The sequence below is a fragment of the Anopheles coustani genome, chromosome 3, assembly GCF_943734705.1.
Source record: "Anopheles coustani chromosome 3, idAnoCousDA_361_x.2, whole genome shotgun sequence".
Classification (NCBI taxonomy): domain Eukaryota; kingdom Metazoa; phylum Arthropoda; class Insecta; order Diptera; family Culicidae; genus Anopheles; species Anopheles coustani.
Genome location: NC_071288.1, coordinates 76762645 through 76785747, shown reverse-complemented (window position 1 = coordinate 76785747; position 23103 = coordinate 76762645). Strand labels below are relative to the sequence as shown.

The window sequence follows — 23103 nt, the reverse complement described above, 5'->3', positions numbered from 1 at the left end:
CCGAGCGGGCACTGATAGATTACGCATTTTCCTTTCCAGCTTCCTGGTGAGCGGAAGAAAAGTATTCTTTCGATGCAAAAATTCCACCCTCCTCAAGTTGGTCCATTTGTTTTGGTTTGCACAAACGGCGGCTGACGAAAGCTTCCCTTCAGGCGACGCGCCGTGTTGCTGCGAACAACGTACGCAAAAGTACAAATTAATTTGAGGTCTTGCCTTGCCTGCCTCCTTAGGCCATGCGCAAAAATGTTCAAACAGATATACACTCGAGATACTATCTTCTGTTGCTAGGCCAGGCGACGCAAGAAGGAGCCTTTCCGCAAAAAACAGAAAAGCCTCAAGCGGTCGAGAAACAAGTTTCGGAACAGCCTGTTGGCGAAGCGCTACAAACATATTTCGTCACGAGAAGAAAACGGGAAGCGTTCGTTAAAGGAGCTTCATATGCAGCACATGTTGTCGAAACACGAGCAAACAACTGTCGGGTTTTTTTTAAAAAAAGAACCAAAACTTTTTCCAGGACATCTCCCGTTTGACCTCCGAACAGCTGACTGATGAGTTCGAAACTTTCAACCGAAATTTTGAAAGATGCCATCAAAATTATCGAAAAACTGGGCAAAGGTTTTTGGTGTTTTCCACATTTTTTTAGAATTTTCCGTGCCCTTCCGTCCATCTTTTAAAGGCTGAGAAACGTTGTGTTATGTGTTGTGGGTTTCGGGCCACACCTCCCCTAAAACACACCCTCGACCTGTGAGCTCTGCGAAGCGAGGTACATACAAACCAAACATGGGATTCTTTCCGCTTGTCGCTTCTTTTCTTCTCCTTTTCCTCCGGTCCACCACAAACAGGGCCAGACGCCTGGCATCATCTTGACGTAGACACACACGGTTTAAGGTATCGGCAAAAGTGCAACGTGTCTTCTCTTGGCTTCCAATGCTGCTGCCTCGGAGGGTCTCTCAGGTGCTGCTGCTGCGGGGGGTTTGCTGTTCATCCGTGCGTTTGCTCGACCTCGTTTTTGGGTTTTCGGTTTGCAGCAGCAGCAACAGACACCCGACGAGGAAAGGAGGCAGCAACACGTTGTGCGGGGTGTTCCGAAGAAGTGTGTTGTGGCAGGCAAAAGGTGCGGATCTTCCCTTCGGGCAGGTCCAAGGCAGCTGCCGCTGTTGGTTCTGCAGTTGCCGCTGTTGTCTCATATTTATCACAAAATATGTGTTTGCATTTCACGTCGGGTTTTCCAAATGGAGTACACTAAAGGACGTGGTTAAAAAAGTTTAAATGAAATTATATTTTCGAAGGATAAAATGTGGGGAAAACAAAGATCTACAGCTCATTTTTGCTTCGCAGAATGCGATCGACTGCTGCCGACCTCTTGAATGGCAGGCGTTAATCATAGTTTCGCGTTGATAGTCACCATCAAAGCCCTATGAGTAACCAGCCTTAGTTCCAGTTCGTCCAGTTAATCTGCCTTTCTTGCGTAACAGTGTTTCGCTGGTAAACCGATGACGTATGTGTTTGATAAAATTTTCAATGAATATAACCCCTCCATGGGTTTTTTTTGGTCGATTTGTTTCTCTTCTGTGGATAAATCTGTTTTTCTTGCAACGTAGGAAAGGTAGCAACATGTTTCAAACAGATGGATCCAACTCTATCATTCATTGTTTTTCGTTCCGAGTTCCTCCAAAGCTGCAAAATATTCGGCAAAAACAACAAAAGCAATGGAATGAGGAGGATTTGTTTAAGTTTGTTCAGCTGATACAACTTCACCGGTGAAGATTTTCGTTCAACAACGAGGAATAACAACTTCTAGAGTGTTCCATTTTTGTGGCTAGTATTATGAACGTTGTCTTGTATTTACGATTCATCTTAAAAATTGTTGCTTTAAATAGTAGTTAAACAAGGCTCGCTCTGTTTTTAATTTGTTTGCTACTAATCATAGGGAAAATCATAGGAAAAATATTCATAAAATCATTTGCGATGAAAAGTGTACGTAGAAGGTTTATCAAGCGCTGTATACCGTAGGGTTATTGTATGAATACAAATTGTGTTGTGAGGTGCAAACATTCGTCAACAGTGCCGATAATACAAATTCGGCTTACCGACAAACATATTCCACCTTCAAGGGCTTTACTTGTACACTTCAAATTCACCCTCGAGAAAATGAGTTCGTGTTTATGCATAAATCATGCATTGGGAGGTTGTGTCTGTTTTCCACCGGCGTTGGTTGAGTTCTTACGTTGGGTCTAATGATAAAACGAGTCATCGAAAATAGCATTAGAAGCAGCCTGTATTTTGATAGCAAGAGCTCCAGAAAGTCTTGTTATCTATGATTTGAAAGAAATATTAATCTGAAAATAATGATTATAATAATAATAATAAACGTGAAACGTGAAGCTCAGTATGAGATGGAACTTTCCAGAAGTAGAACTTGTAGAATGGGTCTAACGAAATTAGTGTATCTTTGAAAACTTCTGGTATAAACTGGTTCAGAGAATAGAACTCAATAATAGTAAATGCTTAGTTTAAGCTTATCGATGCAACCTTTCTTGCAGAGCTTAGTTTCGTTATCATTCGGAAAAGCCAGATATCCTGGACTCGCCTCTGGAGGTTCGTAGGAAGACTGTTTAAATTCTTAATGAGATTTCCTAGCCCCGATCCGACTCCGGATCTTGTTCATCTTTTCTACGACTCCTTTCGAATGCGATGTGGAAGCCCGATGGGGTTACGGTGTATATCAGGGATGTCAAACATGCGGCCCGCGGGCCACATGCGGCCCGCAAGAACATTGGGTGCGGCCCGCGACCCCTTTGAAACATTACATCGAAAGTTTGGATCCTTGAGTATTGGCTTATAGCAAATAGCAAAATATTTAATGTAAAGTTTTTCACGAACTTCGAATTGCAAGAGAACTGAACGAATGTCAATTTAAACAATTTCAATAAGAAAGTGATATGCAACTTTGCAGCAAAGGTTTAACACAGATTTTTTTAGACAAGTGGATAAATAGTGTTTATAGAAAACAAACGTGATGAACTACAAGACCATTCCAAACAAAACAACAGATGCGGAGCAATAAGTTAGCTATTGTAATGTATATACCTTTACTTTTCTAAAATCTTTATCAAAATACACAATAGTGTTGAACTGCAACATATATTTCAATAAACTTGATTTGAATTCGTTAAAATTTGGAAAACGATTGAGCAACAAACCCTCTCTTTTACTCAAAATTTGTAAATTTTATAAGAAGTAATATAATATGAAAAAATGTGAAAATGTAAAACATGATTGACTGTTAAGATAAAACCACATTGATAAGAACATATTTTCATCACTCCAATCAATTATATGGTTTGGCCTGCGAGCCTATTTTGGGAGAAAATGCGGCCCGCGAACCTATTTTGGGAGGAAATGCGGCCCGCAAGGCGAAACGAGTTTGACATCACTGGTGTATATTATTTTAAGGTATGGTTCGGTTCACCTTAGCTTGTAAAGCATCGCGTACACCAGCAGCTTTTCATCCTTTATGCATGCCTGTGTTTGACATGCACTGGAAGAACACATACTGCACACCATCGCTTTATTATTCCTCTGATTCACACACAAGCACTCACCCGCCTCAGTCCCGGCGCGGCTGATGATGATGCTCGGGGCTGGAGGGCTTGCCCTCTTACGTCTCTTTTTTCCTTGCATTAGGAATGCGCCCGCGTGAGCATATGATTATATTCTATCGACGAACGTCGCGACCGCGGAAAGGTTGGCGGTTGAACTGGTGGGGGGGGGGGGGGGTGGGGGGGGGGGTGCTGGTTCAAGTAAGAAGGGGAATGGCCTCCTCCCAGACATGATGCAATGGAGGCAGTGCACTATGCGCACCCCGGGGCGAACCTTCCTCTCCATTACGACCCTCCCATTCCCCACCACTCCTTCCCCCGGACACACACACGGAAGGGCGCAAATGGGTACATCAATAAATAATAATTATTATTATTTATCATCGTCATCATCATCATCATCACAATCAGCGCCCTCGTCGTCATCGGTTTTCGTCGTTGACGCTCATGTTTCCGTTGTCGTTAAAAAAAAGGAAGAAATAAAACATGGCCCTCCATGGGGCACTTAAGCGAAAGGCAAACACACAACGCGCGAAGCTTTTCTACAGTGAGCACCAAAACAGAATACATCGTCAAGATTAACGCCGTAAATGTTATTAAGATTATTGTTAAATGTGTTGGGAGCATTTTCCTGCGGTAGTGTGCATTTACAAATACGGAGTTAATTAGTTTTACCTATTGTCCTTCGTAGTCATGTTTGTTTTTTTCACTTCTTACAAATTGTTGTCATCATTTGAAAACTGTTTAAAAATGCTTTTCCACATGTTTAAAATAAATAAGTTTTTTTTTTGTTGAGTTTCTGCGATGAAAATTGTGCGCCAGTGGGAAAAGTTTATGAAATTTTACCTTTTCAATTACTGTTCGCTGGTTGGTGGAAGGTGAACAACACCCTAGCGATCGGCGCGCAAGGTTCATCGATATCGTCATTATGCTGCGCTTTTCCTGTGTGGAGAGAATGAGGTCGGCCCGAGGGGGGAAAGGGCGGAAAAACCAGCGCGCCGCCAGCCAACTATAAACACACGACACCAGAGCTCGCTCAGTCATCATGCTTTGGCTGGTGCTGATGTGGGCACATTATCGAAAATGGGTTTTATTTGCTCGATAAACACCAAACGGTCGCGCGCACACAGACGAGACGCGCCTTGGTGCACAGACACACACACACACAGACCAACGCTCGGTAAAATGTATGCGGTGTGCCAAAATTCCCCCCATCGCGAGCGAAACTTTGTCTGTTTGTCCTTCCCCGGGTGTGGTTGTGTGTGTGTTCGGGAAATGAAAAAAAGGATGGGAGCATCCGTTAAAACCGTTCGAAACCCTGCCAAAAGGAGGTGATGGCACCCGACTGCAACTCGCCCGACATCTTCCGGCATCATCCGGTGTGTGTGCGATGTTTTATGCTCGCGAAAGGTGTCTCGTTCCCTTTTCACTCGTTCACGGTTCACTGCATAGTGGGACATCTCGTTGGTCATTTAACCATGATTTGATAATATTTAACTTTCATTCAACATGATTTATATTATTTAACTCTCATGAGAGTCTGTGTATTCATATACACGAGAAACATTTTGCTTCTTACAAAGCAGACATTTTATTTCAACTTTTCTCAAAATATGTATATTGATGTTTGTATCAATATTAGTTTGAAAAAATATGTCAAAACAACAAAATAACAGTCACTCAGAAAAAGTTACTTACATTTGGACGTTTAGGGTTTCACATTGGTGTAGATTTATTTTCATTATACTCTAAAGAGTATTTGAAGTAAATTGTATTTTGTAAGGATATATTCTGTTTTTATTTTTATTATGTTGTACATGTGTAAGTTATGCCTCAAGGTTCAGCTTGCAGTAACAGAACACGTTCTTTTCTAAGTGAAGGCTTTTGTTACTCGTATTTTAGAAATTTTGTTCGTCTGTCATCCCATTGTGGAGGAAAGTGATTCCGTTTCACGAAGGCAACAACTCGTCGTTAGAAGGCTAAACGGTCGCTAACATCGCTTCTCTTTTCCCTCGTTGTGTCCCTTCTCTTGCCATTTTCGTGAACGCGTCCACGAGACGGTTAATTTGGCGACGCACTCCGGGTGGATTTAACATCCGGGTGGTCATCAAGGCGGACATTGGGTAGTTTTGTTATTAATTGTTGGACGAACAACAAAAAAAAGGCAAAGGGCCCACCAAGTGCCACAAACCAAGTGTTCGTGTGGTTTACTTTGCACCGTATCGGCGAAGCCGCAGTCCACGTTCGAAGCGGAACGAGTTTGGTTCATTTTCCTCCCGTTTTCCCCCGGGGGGGATGCGTATCTTTTTTCCGCCATGCATTGGTCATGCGGGACAAGGGCAGCAGCGTGTGGTTGTGAAATTTATGCGCATGTTTGCTCACTGGACTTTATTTGATTCCTTATGCTACAATTTCGCTGAACCCCGTAACCGGTCGTGAAAAAGGGACTACAACACCGGGCAAGGGTATCATTAATTTAGAAAACATTTTATTAATCATCGCACAATCATCAGCCAGTTTAGCGGAAGACTTAAACGTGTGTGTGGATATATGAACGAACCGGTTTGAATGCATTAAAATGCTTTAACATATTACTTATGTCACGAAAAGGTTAATTTGTAATTAACACTGTTCTAAATAAAACTAAATCATTACACTAAACAATTAATCTAAATTTTCCTGTAATATTTTCATAGTTCTTCTATTTCCAACATTTTTCCTTCTCGCTGTTTAAGAATAACCGCAAACGTTACCAAGATAAATAAACCATAAACTCGGTGGTTGCTTAAGAGCGGATCCGATCCTGTTTGATATCCTACTTTTATTTCATTTCCTGAAAGCAGACAAACGTAATTAATTTCTACCATTCTGATGGCGTAAGGATCTGCTTTTGTTTCGCCTTCAGGTGTATCCCGTAAAGGAGCTATCGAAAAGAAACACCTTGAGTCGTGTTTTCCATCGGTTCCATGTTCCACGTTTAGCATCAATCGAACCAATTTTTGATTCGATTATCATCAAAACTATCCCTCAAGCTGCCTGCTGACGTATAAATCATACGGAGCTGCCCTCGTTTGGAATCAATAAAAGAAGAACATTGATCCAACCGGCAGCTGTGTACGTACGTGTATGTGTGCCCGTATCCGTTTCTGTTTTTTTTTTTTCAAGTTTCCTTTTATTACCTTTGCCGTTAGTGAATGCAAGTATTCTTTTTTATTCTGCCACAGAACTTTTTTCCTTATTTCGTTGCAGAAGTTTTGCTTATTTTGTGTTTCCTTTCCAAACACAAAACTAGTTGGATTTATTTTCAATGGTTCCATTCTTGACTGGCGCCCGTCTTTCTTGGTTTCGTCGGTTAAAATTTTAACGTGATTTTTTTCCCTTCTCTCTCCACTTCATCAAACAGCTTTATTCTGGTATAACTTCAAAAACGATCTTTTTTTCCTACATTGACCTCGTTTGTTCGTTTCTATTGTTTTATGCGTTTTATAGTTACCATAATGATGTGTTTGAAAGTAGAAAAATGGTAAAACTTGGAGTCCTTAAAAATCATGTTTTAAATAAAACACAAGACCAAATCGTTCGAACTGTTTTAAGCTTTCATTATCGTTAAATGTTCACGAGGTAGACCTTATTCTGTTCGAAAGATGGATTACCTTGTCAATGCTTTAGATATTTAAACTGTTGCGCTTGAATTTCATCATATGAAAGCTAACTTAGCAAAACAAAACTCCTACCTACCGTTGCGATGGTTTACATCGCGAGGAAGTTAATAATAATAAACGCTCCTTCAGGTTCCTAATAAAAAAAAGGATTGTTAAAATATCATTTTCTTCAATTATGCTACTCCGGGCTGTGAGCTGCTGTAGTGGTTTGCTGCTTCGTTTCCCGCTCGCTCATCGTGTCTCGGGTAATCAAATTTTCCTTCGGCATCTCTCAGCAACTGGCGACATCCATCCATAGAAAATCTTAATTGCCACTCAGGTTGAAGGGTCTTGCAAGAAGCAAGTACCGAAAAAAAACAACAGAGCCTGAAGCAGCAGCAGTTACTTCTCCTAGGTGTAACCTCTGTCTTACTCTCGACATCTGGCCAAGTTTCGTTTTTGGTTTTTTTTGGAACGAGGAAAAAAAGGTGGGCAATCTTCCTCGCTCTCCCACACGGAAACAAATGCAATAAAAGGCGAAGGGCAATGAATGTGGGATGTCGAGGAAAAAAAAGTATCCTTCGGGAGAAAATTGCTTCATAATTGAATTTATGACAGATTGCTTCACCGTTGATGGAGCACAGCGCGCACGCCATTGGTCCCGCTTCGACCTTTTTTTCCCTATGGCAAGCTGGCCCTTTTTCCTGGCAAGCTAGATTCGCCTATGGTCCTGCACCTACACATACACACACACACACCTACTGCCGTGCTGTGGATTCCCAAATTCCTACCCGATGTTTTATGATGGTTCGTCAAACGAACCGCCAAAAGGCACGACGCTCCATTCCACCGCCATTTTAGAGAGGCATCTCCATGGCGGCTGGATCTTTCTCCTAAGCGTTTCCTTCGCCTCTTTCTCGTGGACTCAAGGAAAAACAGCTGGCATCACGGGCGGACCTCTCCACCGTAATGAAACCGTGTTCTCGTCGAAGTGGCACACCATCTTCCTCCTTCAGCGCTTTGGAGGGCGCAGGCAACTTCCCAACTTCATAATTTGCTCCTTCCATTCCCGCGAATAGATGGAATGGCTTGGAAGGGATAGGGCATCGGGAGCGAAGGAGAGACGGGGACGTAAAATGGTTCATTAACTTTATGACCACCTCGTAAAGCTAGAACTTTTGATAACGCTCTTCGTTCGCCCGAGTGTACTATTCGCTGGTAGAACAAGGCACCGCATTTTAAACGCACTTGGAAGTTCGGGAAGACGAACTCGTGTCTAAGCTTTCCCGGAGATACCTGCCCTGTATGCTCCACCGGGGGGGGGGGGTTTTGTTTTTTCTTTCATTCTGTGTGCCCTTTTATGGCCAACATCGAAGAAATGCTACCGTTCCCAAAGCGCGGTGTAATGAAGTTCCTGTGGCTCGAATGAAGTTCTGTTCACACCTTCACCTTCTAGGGCTCCGAAAGGGGCAAGACAAGCGTGTTGAATTACGTTCGCCTTGGTGTGAACCTCCCTCGGCGGGGCATGATTTAAAATCACTGGATCCGTTTTTATTAAACGCAATAAACTTAATTAGTCTGCGGGACTCGTCATTTTATTCGCCAGTGCAACAACCTTCCCTTTGTCGATGGAAAAAGGTTCTTTTGGATACTTCGAAGGAAAGGAAACGCATGGTCTGGAATTGAGTAACTATCTGACAATGTTTGGTACTAATAACCACCGATCAGGCAGCGGCAGTTATCGTCCTTGCTGGTACATTTTTATGCGACATAAAATTCAACCGGACTCTCTCCCGCCGCATGTAAACTTTAAATGACGACACATTTCGCGTGCTCTCAATTAATGTCTCCATCTGCGGACTTTGTCGTCGCACCACCGGGCGTTCGTTGGTGTATTAAGAAACTCGTTTTCAAAAATGCGTTTTTAATTTATTTCCTTATAAATAATAAAAGCTGAAGGAAGTCGGGGCAGCAGCTGATGGTGGTTTCGAGTCTCGTCCAGGTCGCAGCGGCAGCAGCTGCCTAAAAACTGGACTGCCCTCCGATTACTTTCCGGGCGGATGGATCGTCGTCGTCGTCGTCGTGTTGCTGCTATAAATTAACACGCCGTGAGATCACCCTGTTTTTTTTGCTGTCCAGTTTAGCTCCATTTATGTAATCATTCTCGATAGTGAGTTGTTATTGGCCCATTTTTTGGAGGCTTTTTTGCTGAACCCCCCCTTTTTTTCGATAGTACCGGCGATAAATTGCCCAATGTGGTGATAACGGATCGCCATAATGTTTTATGTATCGCCTAGCGTGTATGTTTGTTATTTATTTATTTTTTCATTTCACCCTCGAATGTTATTAATGGGATGCTAATGATCGTTTACGGCTTTGGGTGGAGTTTGAATATTTATTTTCATTAAACATGTTATCGATTAAAAAAAAATAAAAAAAAATTTCTAAAACTTTTTTTTTCATTTCAACTTTAGAACCCTTAAGCCCTTTTCATACAACATTTGTGCCAACACTTTCGCTTTTCTTATCACCGAAGCAATCCCAATCTGACAGCTGTGCGTTTCTGACGGGCGTTTCATCATTGGGAGTTTGACACTTGACAGATGTGTGTTTATATTCCCCACCCTCCCATCATCTTGCGGTCGCAAATAGTCTCGCCAGCTGATAAGTGCTGAGCGGCAGCGCCTTCTGTCGAATTTTGATCGATTGTGGCTCGATGGAAAGCGCGTCACTTGATGCGCGCGCACCTGACCGATCCCGGGGAAAAGCGGAAGAAAAATCCTGTTCGCAAGGTGCGTCTCAAGGCTGCGGCAAGCTTTCGTCCCCGGACCAGGTCTGTGCGTGTAGGCCTTCTGCTGCTGCTGTTTCGCCGGTTGAATTTTTTCACTCGCGCCGGCACGTTGAGTTTTTTTTTTCTGCGAATAAAAACGGCGTGGATAAAAAATAAACACCGGTGAATGAATCAACCACGCGACGAGATGCTTGCGGCGAGCGCGAACATATGCTCCATCTTAATGTATTATAATCAACAGTGGCACGCGACAGCGTCATTTATCGCGCGAGTACAACAACAAAAAAACGAAAATAAAATAGCCAAAAACGATAAACGGGGCGGCAGAGTGGAGCCAAGATACCAACTATCTCTATAGTCCGGAGGTCGTTTCGGTTTTCGTTACGGCGGGTGGTGCCCCTCCCCTGTTACCCTCCGGAAAAACAAGGATCCCCAGACCGAGCAGATGTGCCTGACATGTGATTTACAACAACCGGTAGCTGAGGCTCGTAAAAGTCGCAGAGAAAAAAAAAACCTTGCGATGGGGATATGTGTATCCAACGCCGAAGCACAAGATACAAAGAAGAGCAGAAACGCAAGAAAATGATAACATAAACACAAAACATATGATAGCCGGCAACGGCGAGCATCGACCAACCGGCGGCATTTGCCTTTTTGACAGCTGCAGCTGGTGCTCCTTTCGAGAAACTTTCAATTCAAAACACTGTTTATCATGTTACCCTTTTCTTCGGCTGCCTTTACTAATTCCTCAGTAGCCCTTGTGAAACTGTAGTGTTGTTTACTTTGTTATACAGTATTATGGGTACAGGTATTTTACCGTCGCTTGCACAATAGTAGGCGTAAAATGATTCCAAAATTCGGTAAACAAATCGGACGTCGTTTGACAAATCATTAGTGGATAGTCCACAAACAAACTCCGCTCTGTTTGTGTGGAAGATGCTGGCACCTCTGCGGGATTCGAACATACGCCGTCTGATCGATCGGCTGTTCTAACCGGCGAACGCGCACGGCTATACCGAACCCACCGAAGGTCGTTGTCACAACTCGTGTTTTGTACCGAACATCGGTGTTCGCCATTTTGCTAAAGCAGATGCATCTAGCTTGTGTTGGGCGTTCTGTTCCACTTGAATATCAATTAAATGGAGCTTTTCTGGTTGTTGTTTGCGTTTTTCGCTCCCGCTGACATGAATAACTAAATTTTAATTTGAAAGAATTGATTTGACTCTGCAATCAGTGCACAGCGTGTGCTAGAGATCGTTAAAAAGTCATAAAATAACATGCACCGAAGCGTTGTGTGCGAATAATGAATAATTCAATATTGGCGGTCTACGTTTGTTTGTTATGTCACGGTGACGCATTCCGCCCCCCGAAAACCGCACGATGTCGTATTGATTCGCGGTCGTTGCACTTTGTGTCACTGCTTGTCAGTCATGCTTTAGGTGTTGTTGTTTTTTTGCTCTTTGCGCACGCAAAATGGGTTGACAAATTCGATCAGCAGTGATCTGTTTCATCAACGCAATCAAATAAAGGTTCTGGCCTCGTAAAACAGGTTTGTCATTTGCTGGAATTGGTTTTTCTGTCGTGGTTCTTTTCACATTTTCATTCTTTTATGTCAATGCACCGAATGTCATCTGCAACCCGTCCCGATTGCAACGGGGAAAAATGGAGGAATGAAAGGATAGCTCCAGTTATTTGTCAATTTTCCCACCGACCGGAAAATTTTCCCATTTCATCACACCTTCCTGTCGCACCATCCTTTTTCCTATAGTTTGGTTTTCAACATTCCATATCAATATGCCTTTTGACTCTGGTTAAGGTTCGATTTTGAGCTGAAATTGATTTGATTGATGAAAACCTTTCTGGTTTGTTGATTTTCATATTTTTTAATTTTAAATGTCAAAGCCCTATTCAATCACACTTACGACCCAGAAGGGGTCTGCTTTTGTAATTAATTTCATTTGAATGATTTTGATGGAAAAATGCGTTTAAAAAAGGAATTTGGAAAATTATGTTTCATCCTTACAAACATGAATACTTTTCGGTTTTATTAATTTATATTATGTTGTTGTGATAGTTTTATTGGTTCATTATATATATTTTATCTTCCTACTAATGTCCTCAACGAATGCACAAGCATGTCGCAACCACCCTCGACATCCGAGGCATCGAAATAAATTACTCTCCGTAATTTCAGCCTCATTTAATTACATCGAGCCACGTCAATCAAGCAAGAGATTTAGTTCTTCTTTGTCACCCAATTCATGGAAAGACAAAATTCGAATCGGAAGATTAAACCTGACTCAACCCGCCTCCTCCCAGATTGTGTCAACCTTCCGAACTGACGGTTCTTCAAATATATGGTTTAGCAGCTTGATTAAATGGTAGGATGGGTTTTTGTTCCGTCCGGACATCTGACATGAATACTAAGGATTTGATTTCCGATTTCCTTTCGTTCCACCCTAGAACCAATTGCCAGTAACAAAGGATAACATGTCAATGTTCGATTGAAATGGCTTAAATATTCTCCGAGTATTGCAGGAGTTTATTGAATGTTTATATTATAATATTGCAAAAATAGCAAATAGAGAAATAGTCAGTTTTTATCTTTTATTCTTAAATTATTGTGTACATTTTTCAACATTCCCTTGTTTAATAGTTTTATCAAACACTGTGTTTTAATTTTTAATTATGTTCGGATTCATCCAACCAATATCAATAGTTAATCCTTCCTGTAGTACGTAATTAGTTCCGGCTTTTCGACCGTCAAGCCCTGCTGGCGCCAAAAATGTGCACATATGATTGGGTTTTTCTTTCTCTTTTCAAATTCCACCCAGCCTTAATGATAAACCTTACACTGCGGGAGTAATCTAGAGCCTTTTTTTATTATTATCTTCCCGTTGCAAAGAAGGATTCGCCATTGCTTGGAAACACACTGAACGGCGTATCCTTCCTGGGTGCCTGAAATCCCCTTGCTCTTTCTCTTCCTCTATTTCTTGCTCCCTCCGGTGGTCATCGGCCTGCCGCGTCCTAATCCAATTCGTTCTGCCGCTCAGGAAACCTTGTTTCCTTTTTTTTTGTGTGCACGGGTGCTCCTTCACTCCGAGCAGGAAGTCAGCGTCCCCTCGGGGCCTTCGGGGCGAGAAGCGGACGCCATTTTGATGATTTCGACCACCCGGAACGAAAGCCCGAACAGAAAAACCGCACAGCAGGGGTGGGATACATTGGAAAGCAGGAAGAAGGAAGCGAGGGATGTTAAATGCAACTGATGTTCCCTCTTCCCTTCTCATCGCTTTGTCCAATGCTTTTAATCTTCATTCTCGATTCATTTCCTTCAATCACTCCGGGGCGTCAATCAAATGCCGCTTCTTCTGTCGCATTCGGGCTGCATTAATGCGGGCACGCGTTTCATTTCGGTTGGAAAAATTATCCCCGCGAGTTCCGGGAAGGAAAATTCGTTGTTGCGGAGAAAAATTAAAGTACAATAAACCGTGTGCGCACACTAGTGATGAGTTCTCGGAACCGCACCCACCGCCCGGAACCGCTTCCGAGCATCTTTAAACCGGCTCCGATTCCGGCTTAGTAAAACCCACGATTCCGCCCGGAACCGTCCGGAGTCGTCCGGAACCGTCCGGAACCGTCCGGAGCCGCTAGTCGGCAGCCGGAGTCGGCTCCGGACGGCTCCAAACGACTCCGGACGGCTCCGGACGGCTCCGGCTCTGGTCGGTTCCGGACGGTTCCGGACGGCTCCGGACGGTTCCGGACGGCTCCGGATGGCTCCGCACGGCTCCGGCTCCGGTCGGTTCCGGCTGCCGACTAGCGGCTCCGGACGGTTCCGGACGGTTCCGGACGGTTCCGGACGGCTCCGGACGGCTCCGAAGGCTCGGAGTATTGCACCTACCTTACGGAGCCGCTTCCGATATTGGTGGAGTCATTCGGAAGCGGTTCCGATTTTTTGTCGAATTAACCCACCACTAGCGCACACGCAGCTTTAGCCTCCGAAAACGAACTGGTTTGCCTCCGAAAAAGCGCACATGGGAAAGGTGTGGGAGGGTCTTAGATGCGCCGGATGCATCAGGGATCTCGTTTGAACTGCTGCTCTCAGGGAGATCGAACTATTCGTTTAAAATATAAAAATTTACATATTATACAATATACTGAACCAAAAGTTCATGAACTATTTTTTTTTAAAGTAAAAATTACATTTAAATGACACTAAAATAACATGAGCGCACAGCAAACGAAAGAACGAACGAGTATCATAGAACAAGAAAAAGAAACTCGACCGGAAACGGCTGCGCGCAACTGCATCTCTGATGCACGATGCCGCTTTTCTATTCGTTTTCCTCCTCCCGTGGTGTTATTTTTCCAACGTCGCACTCCGATGAGATTAGAAGCAAACTGCACTGCTGCACTCGTCAATGGTATTGTGTTTATGTTACGTGAATCTTTTTCTATTACGCTACGAAAGCAGATGCTTCCCGTCAGTTCGAAACGGGGAAAAAGGACGATCGGTTCTAGCTAAGCTCGGGCTCGAAAAATATAAACATACTGCCCTAGGCAGTCGCAAGAACCGAAAACCTGATCGAAACACATAAAATAGAACAGCGGTGCAGCGAAACGGAACCACTGTGAAATTTGACTCGTTTTTTTTTTTTCAACATAAGCGTTAACAAATTGTTATCTCGAGTCTATTAGATTTATTACAACTAAGCTAATCACACCAGAAAGGAAATGCAAGAACACTAACAAATGACAAATAAAATACTTCAATCACTTTTGAATCATCTCAATATCAGGCAAAAGAAGGGTTATACGGATCATTGTCAGCATGATTTTTTACTTGTATTTTATGTGTTCGATGTGGGGCTGTGAATGCAGTCAAATTCAATTTTACATAATCTGTAGTGTTATTAAATGAATAATTAACATGTTCCTAACTGCGTTGTTTTACTTCTAAATCAACTATGACTGTGTTCTAAACATAATCACAATTTATGTATTTGGAACACCTTGTATACGTTTTAAGAAACTTCATTCATTCTCATTCATTAAAAAAACACATCTATTTTTAAAATTAACAGCTTCGTTTATGCATTTTGTTCTAAATTAATTATTTTCTTGCCCTTTTTGCTCAATCAAAAAAAACCGTACGGGAAACATAAATTGTCAACACATTTTCAAATCCCTCTTAATTAATAAGTGTCGCAAATTGGTTTAACGCCCGTCTGATCGAGGAAAGACTTAAAACTCTGCCTAACGATCGGCCGTTTTCCTTCCCCACATTTTGGGCGGAGGAAACATTTGTCAAATATACCATCAAGAAACCGCGTGTGTGTGTGTATGTGTATGTTGAAAAGAAGTAAACACATCTGTTATTTTTTTTATTTCACCTTTTCTATTTGCTTTTCATGTTTCATTTCTGCCAACGACTTTTCACGCGAGCACGCGACCGACCTAAACCACGAAAAAAGAAGCACACACACACACACGCACAAATGGCGGAAAAAACACGTGCAAATTGGATTGCGGATGCGCTTGTAACGGATAAAATGCGAAGAACATAAAAAACATACACCAAACTCGCGATTTTAAACGCTTCGGTTGTGTACTCTCGCACAAACGCACATCTTTTTTGGACTCAGCTCAGCCCCAACCCCCGACCCTCCCGCTCAGGGAACCAAATTTGGCCACCTTTATAGTAGCTAGTGTGTTTTTTGGCCGTTTTGTTTTGATTACCGTTCGTTGGTCGAACGAAGTAAAAAAAAAAACCGCTACGACGCCGTTCAAAAAACCGTTCGTTTTTGGCGTGTGTCTATTCGCCTATTCTCTGCCGTTTTTCTATTTTTTTCGCGAACAGAAAACGCCAATAAGCTCTGTTGCGTAATGTGATTCGCGTTTTTTTCAACCCTAACTCTCTCTCTTGTCGTGTTTCCTTCCGCAAAACACACGTAACAACACCGCGGGAGTAATGCGGGACAAGTATAATAATCATGTCACGGTCGTGGGAAACACTTTTGCACACATTAAATGGCACACGACGCTTAACGCCGTTGGTTTGTTTTTTTTCGTTGTTGTTTTGTAGTCGCTTTTCGCTCATCTCCTATTTCGTAGTTGTTACCGTGGTTTAGGTGTTTCTTATTTGTTTTTCCTGCTGCCCACCTCCTCCCTGCAGATTGGAACAATGGCGAGCATTAGCGCGGCCTTTGCGCGAACCCCATCCGATTTGTTCGTGATTGCGGATCGACACATCTTGATCTTAATCTTCCATATTGTCCGTCTTTCGGCTGTTTGTTGATACACAACGGTGAGATAAATTTCCGTTTGATTTGGTTTGTTTTGGTTGCTTCATTCGTAACACAACAAATGAAATGGGAAACTGTTTCAATGACCTAAAGTATGACCTCGTTTAACTAGAGGAGAGCGAAGAGTTTATTACTTTAATGTGAATAAATATGTTGTTTTCACTTTCTTAAAGTCGATGACTACATGTTTACTTTAAATAATTAGTCCTTTAAAAAGTTAAATTTTGATATAATGTGCTTGTAACATTTTTGGATGCATTAAAATCATTCTTTTTCCTATAAATCATATTTTTCATTGCACTTTTGAAACACGTGTTTTATGATGAAGTGGTTTTTTGCGTGCTTATCAAGTTAAATTGTTTAATTGCGACGATACAAAACGGAAACTCATTAATTCTTCCAATCTCGTTTTCATCTGCACAAAATCTTCGAACAAAAGCAAAATTTGAGGTGTTTAATGATTTTAAACAAATGCTTTGTCGTTTCGAACAAGAATGCAAATTTATCGCATAATTCAATATATAAACCAACTTCAAACCCTCTTCTCTCCTTTCCTTATTCCGAGGCACAGAGTGCAATGTTTACCGAAGCCACTAACGAAGGGGCAACGCGAGAGTTACGCATATATTTCATTTGGTTTATGAGTAAACTTCATTAATTTTGCATTGCGCTCCGAGGCAAGCCTCCGGAAGATTCGGAACGCATTTGCACCGAATTATGAAATAATAAAGAGCCAAGCCGACGGTTTTCGCCCTTCGAAACGGGATGAGATGTACATTCCCGGTGCATACCAAGTGCACACACATACCCACATATAGCCGAGGGTGCTTTGCAGATGCAATTTTGTTGGAGGGGTTTGTCATTGATTTTTCTAAAGAGTGTTTTATTTGCCTTCGGTCTTGCCTCGGTTTCCACTGTTCCGGGTTTTCCGCCGGTGAGAAATTAGAACGAACGCAACGCCTGGCACGTGTCCATCATTCACACACACACATGCACACACTCGCACTAATCGGATGTGCAAACAATATATCCCCTCGAGTTTTCCACGTTTTCTCCGAAGCGAATCCCGAGCTCGAACGATTTTGCGGCCGGTTGCATAAAATTTGCAATATGCAAAGTAGCTGCATCTGGTCACAAAATTTCCCGAGGGACTTGGTTGGGGGGGCGAGACACGACTGTCCCTAATCGTAAATCCTTTCCCAACCGGGAAATTGCCTGCACGTTCCGGGTGGGGCGAGTGAATTTTCCGATGCAGCATATTCCGGCCCGGAACGGTCGTGTAAAGGGAAAAGCCGACTAATATATCTGGGCAGGACTGATTTTGTCTGCTTTGAAATATGACATACTATCCGCGTCGCCCTCTCGGGAAATCGGTCGCATCGGGAAAACTCACTTGACCAACGGTCAACCCCGACGTACAGCGAACTGTCCAAGTAATGTCCATTTATAGCCCCTTCCGAGTCGAACATTGAAAGGACGATGATGCGCGGTGAGCGAGGGTGGGAAAACTTTTCCAATATCGTTCTCAACAGGGCAGGGGGATTCGCTTTGCTGAATCCGAGAATATGTATTAAGCAAAAAAGAAACTCCAAAAGGATTGAAAGGTTACTCCTATAAATTTGCAAAACCGATTTGCGGCGTAAGCCTTTGGTCGGAAAATTTCTTTCCGGTGGCCGGAAAATAGAATATTAGTTTGTAAACGGCACAAAATATGTTGATATGGGTATTTTTGACGAACTTTTATTTCGGTCGAAATAATAAATTTTATGGATATGTATGTTTTGTTACATGATCTTAAAAATTATGTCTCTCAAAAATGAGATTTATCAGAAGGAAACCTTCAATGAATATATGTCTCAACGGAGTGATAGATTAAATTGAAGCTTCATGAATCGTTGATACTATGGAGAAATTCCTAACATGTAGTCACATATATATTTCATGCGGTATCTTAAACAAATTCTACACAAGAAATCGAATTAATCTTTTCCGTTTGATTAATCTATTCCAAACATCTGTATTTTTTAAATCAATCAGGTAATATTTTTCTCTTCTCCTGTATCACAGATTGATCTTCATCTTCATGTGTCCTTTATATTGACATTTTATTGCCATTGTTTACATGTTGTTTGCCACTCAGCTACTTACCTGGTTTTATTCACGTTGTATAGCGATTCAATCCGTCCGGGCTTAACTGCACCTGATTACTTTCGAAACGCTGGCGTAGATTTACTATCGGCAATTAATTAAATTACTTCCCCGTGAGTGTCGATCGCGATTGTACAGCTTATAAACTCTTCAGTCAATCCGATCAGCTACAACGTTTCGTTTATTTTTAGCTATACGCGTGTGTATTTCTTTTTGAATACCAGAAAAAAAACCTAACCGGGATCTTAAGGCAGCAGCACACCCTTCGGGCGAGTCTTTCCCCCTTTTGTCCTTTCCTTTTTTTTTATACCAGGGGTGTCGATAATTTTATTCGGTGTGATCATAAATTTAAACCTTTCCGAGCACCCTTCGGGGTCTTACAAAAAAAAATTAAAGCCAAGGATATAAAACGATGTACTTAAGGGTGAAGGAACGGAAAAAAGGTGTCCCCTTGTTCACCTTGACCTGCCGGCGCTATCGGGTTTTATGTGTATGTGCGCCTATATATGTGTGTGTGTTGTTGCCTTGTACAACTGTCAGCACAATTTCGGTTGGGAGAGAAATTCTCGAAAGCGGAGGAAAAATTGTTCCACGCTTCCCAAATTCGCTACCGCACAGCATCATCTTGTGAGAAATTCATGGAGGGAAACCTTAAGAAGTAAACCGACAAACGACAAGGCAATGTGTAATGACCTCATAAAGGGTTGATGTGCGCGTTCTTTAAACATAAAACACGATCGTTCGCCTCTCGTTGTGCCGTTCTCGAAAGAAACAGTTAAAATCGAGGGGAGTTCCGAACCCGACGCGAGTTAAAAAAGGCGGAAAATTTAAAATCCGATATACATTCCGAGCACGTTCCGTCCGGATGCAACGCAACCGGGGATGAGTTCCAATATGGGGAGGATGAAATTACCACCCCTTCCCCACCTAGTTTTATCTTCTATTTACCGCTTTGGGCTCGTGGGAGTGATTTGACTTTATTTTGGGGACTAACAACAACTCGTTTAAAAGGGCTAAAACATGCTGCAGTAAATCGAAACATTTGACCGCAAGGCGCCGGGCGTGATTTGTTTATTCATTTGAAAATTACATTGATATTGACAAGGGAACTAATTTTTATTACTCTTTTCTTCTATTCCGCAGGTATGTTTCCTTTACGGATCGTTGACTAACGATATTATTTCTGGATAAAAAGGTGTCGCAAAGTAAGAAGACCTTCTTTTATTCTTTTTTCGTACCATTGTAATATGTATATGCTGGTTTGATCACTGCAATGAAATGCGCATAGAAATATTGCAATGACTGTTCCTTTCAGCAGAAATGTCAAATTTAATGTCATTGCAGTGAAACATTTCATTCGTCTGCTAGCAGCCAGTATAAATATTAATTCATTTATGCTTCGAACTAACTTGTGCCATACTTTTTTCATCGATTTTTCGAGTACATGTTTGTATGCGCATTTTGGAATTTGCAAACAAGCTGCTTATTTGCTAAACTTGTAATTTCTTGCTAGTTCTGCCTCATTACCTTTTTGTGGACAAGTTTATAAAATAAGGTTTAGTACAAACAATAATCTTCATATGTAAATTAATACTAAACAACTTAATTTTTGGAAATTTAAATCAGTAAACAATATCAGATAAACACAAGACAAAAGCTGATGAATAAGAGACAATCTCAGATGCGTTATTTCAATCATGGGTGGGTTAGAGGCAAAGCTAGGTAGCAACGATTGTACTATCTATCGCATATTGTTTCCCTGTCCGATGTAATTAAAATCTTGTTTAAAATATGTTAACAGCTTGAACGAAACGAAATTTTCTAACCTTAAAGCTAACGTTGTCTTGGTAGGCGCCTTGTTCAATGAACTTTCAATTGATCCTTAAAGTAAGCTAGACATTCCATCCTTCGATTAAGGCTCTCCCATTGCGTTGGTTTGGTTGGTTGTTTGCTCGAGTGTAGACTTTTCCGCCGAACCTTCTCCTTTTAATCACCCTTCAAGCATCAATTTGTGTTGCGAGAAGCGGTTTCCACTTATTGCCCGCCCGGAAAGGATTGATTTGGTGTAGTAGCCCGCCCTCCCCATTGAATGCGCGTCCCTTTCGACGCTCGCAGTCTCGAGTGTGGTTCTCGGAAAGTCCAATGCGGGACTTGTTCACGGTTGGGGATGTGGGTTTCGAAATTAAATAGAAAACGACTCGTGCACACAGTCCTCTCGTTGGTATCTTCAATCGATGAATGCTACCAGCAGCAGTTTCCTTCTTTTTCGTGCTCTGAAACGACTGGTTTTTTTTTTATTTTGACCAGTAGCGATCGGGTTATTTTATTCTACACTCTCTTTCCTGCTTCATGTTAAAGAATAGAATTCATGTTCGTCGTGTGCAGCACCCGTAAAGCTTCAGTTATTGCTGGCTCCTACATCCTGTGGGTATAAAGAGAGCTCTCGAGATTTTTATAATACGTTTTATTTTCTTCCGTGCCCGTTGTTATAACATTCTTTTGAGTTGTATTTTTACGCTCACTGATTTTGTACAATATTCTCCACTGCTAAAAGTAAGGTTTGAACCACATAAAGTTGGTAAACAAAGGATGGAAACAAGCAATGTCACTTTCTGACAGCTGTCTACCTGGAACAGCTTCATCCTTTCAGTTTCTTTACTCACTGGCGTGGAAGTTTTAATCCAGATTAAATCCATGTTTCCACAAAGTTGTTTCTCTTACCTCCTTCAAAGTTTTTATTACCTAACGATATCCATGAAAACCATTTTTTTAAAACGAGGAAATGGAAAGAAGAGAGAAAGTAACCGTCCGGGAGGAAACGACATCGGCTTAGGATGTGGCGGTGGTGTTCTCATTTGCATGTTATTCAAATTGGATAAAGTTCCATTCCATTGCGTTTCGTTCGATGGTAGAAGAATGTTTCTATTTGAAATAGAGAAAGAAAGAGGAAAAAACAGGAAATGAAGTTAGATCTTCTTGTCATCAAAAAAACAAAACCAAAATCGAGTCGGCCGTTGTTTTGAATCTAATCGAAGATAATGGTGATGAAAAATCATTTGGAAGAAAACAAGAACCATCCGCACCCAACACGCCGGAAATGGACGCCTACGCACGTGCTCGTTGGGTGCGATGAATGAATGGATTCTTGGGTTCGTTGTTCGTGGAAATATAACACCCAAGCCGGTTGACACAAACTTTAATCAGTTTTGTTGTGAGGAAAAAATCCTATCTGAACGCTAGGGAGTGTTTTAGAAGCACCTCACGCTCGCTTCTAACTGACAGGTTTGTCCAGAATTGTGTTGTGTTTTGTTCGCTCTTCCATTTAACGATCCATTTTCTTTCATTTGCTAGCAATTTCTTCATTTTTCATTCTTCTTCAACGATTTATTTTAATGTTATAGCTAGTTTCAAGTTATGTTTGTGTGTTTGACTATTTTAAATTTTTATTATCAAAATGACAGTGATTTTGGTTAACTTTAAAACCCTTTACCACCATTTCAGTTTGTTTGATATTTTGAAAAAGTACAGCACGCAACTAAAAATGTTTTCACAAGTGGTCTACGGAGGTCACTCCCCTCTCCGGAAAATTGCCAGACAAATATTTTCTGCAACTGCAATAAAGCAAAATGTGTCAACGGCAGAAAATCACTCATAGGAAGAAAAAAAAAGCGAGTAAGTGTCGAAAAACGAAAAACCGTCAAAAACATTCACCTCGTCCTTACCCAGTTTTTTTTTTATGTCAAACGGTCTGCCCCCACCGGACGGAAAACTTTTAAGGGATGGTTGTTTTTCCTTGTTGGGGTTTTTACGCTTAAACTGCACATTACGGTACCCTCTACCGGCGTTGGCGGCATATCCAGAAGGGCGCAAGAGAACTGCCCACCTTCCGGCTGAACTGTTTATAATTGGAGGAAAGCAGCAAATGCCGACATAAATATGTCAGCCAACGGCAGCAGCACAACCATTGGAACGTCAACAACATGCCTATCTTATTGTGTTATACTGCAGCATTTTATTTTCAATTAGTTTCATACTTTTTTTTACAGTCCTGCTTTCTTGTGTTTCAAGCAAGCAAAGGTGTACAAAACGGTTTTTAATTCAAATTAATCCAAGACAAAACTGAGACAACTCACCGAAAAGTTAGTACGTCCATACGCCACACGTTTCCCTCTGGAAAATGTTTTCCACAGCGCCGTGCTCCGCTGCTCACGATTCGATGCACAGAGTGTTTGTTTACCAAACTTTTTCAAGTTCTTGTGCCAACAGTAAGTTAAACGTAAACAAGGCCTTCTGGTCCCTACGACCGTAGTGCGCGCATCTGTGGACCGTGTGGTTTTCATGCAAAACCGAGAGGGAGGAAAGCGCGAATATTTGACTGGGAAATTTGTTGCACAAAAAAAAACACAAAAGTAAATTTCTACAATCGACGTACGATAATGACGAAATTTTGGCCGGCAAGTACCATAAGCACGCACTCGCAAATCAAGTGCCATACCAATTCATGTGCACTAATGTGTTTCCCCAATTTAACGTAAAACAAAAAGGAAAAAGGGGCCCCTAATTACGTGTGATGGTCGCGATTGAAGCAAATTGTTGAAGTGCCCTTGCTTGTAGCATAA

At 41.9% G+C, this 23103-nt stretch overlaps 1 protein-coding gene across 1 annotated transcript in view; it reads left to right on the top strand.

Annotated features, from left to right (window-relative positions):
- LOC131266934 (zinc finger protein jing homolog) overlaps nt 1-23103 on the top strand; it is a 74197-nt gene that overhangs the window by 8395 nt on the left and 42699 nt on the right. The window lies entirely within an intron of this gene.